Raw genomic sequence first — 600 nt, forward strand, 5'->3', positions numbered from 1 at the left:
ATAACTGTCCTTCCAAGGAGTAAGCGTCTTTTAATTTCATGGCCGCAATCACCATCTGCAGTGATTTTGGAGTCCAAAAAAAATAAAGTCTGACACTGTTTCCACTGTTTCACCATCTGTTTCCCATGAAGTGATGGGACCAGATGCCATGATCTTATAATTACAATTTTATATACATGAAGTTAAAATATAAATTAAATGGTTAAATTCCTTGGAAAAATACAACTTGCCAAAACTGACACAAAATGAAATAGAAAAGTTTAATTACACATAAAAACGGATGCTTAGTTGTGAAAATACACAAATGATACCTAGAAAGACAAACAAATGCTAAACTGCTTGTGATTATGAATTACTTTGTTTTTTGCTTTTTGTGTTTTTTGGTTTCCTATTATGCACATGCTAACTTTTAAGAAATAAATGTTATTTTAAAAACATTAAAAAAAGATAATTTTAATTTAAAAATTTTTATTTGAATTCATAATTTAAAACCTTTTAAGTCAATGCTCAGAAAATTCTCTCAAATATTTAAGGAAGAAATAACACCAATCTTACACTAACTATTCAAGACTATTAAAAAAAAAAAAAAAAAAAAAAAAC

This window comes from Bison bison, unplaced genomic scaffold (genome assembly GCF_000754665.1).
Source record: "Bison bison bison isolate TAMUID 2011002044 unplaced genomic scaffold, Bison_UMD1.0 scf7180017858770, whole genome shotgun sequence".
Classification (NCBI taxonomy): Eukaryota; Metazoa; Chordata; class Mammalia; order Artiodactyla; family Bovidae; genus Bison; species Bison bison.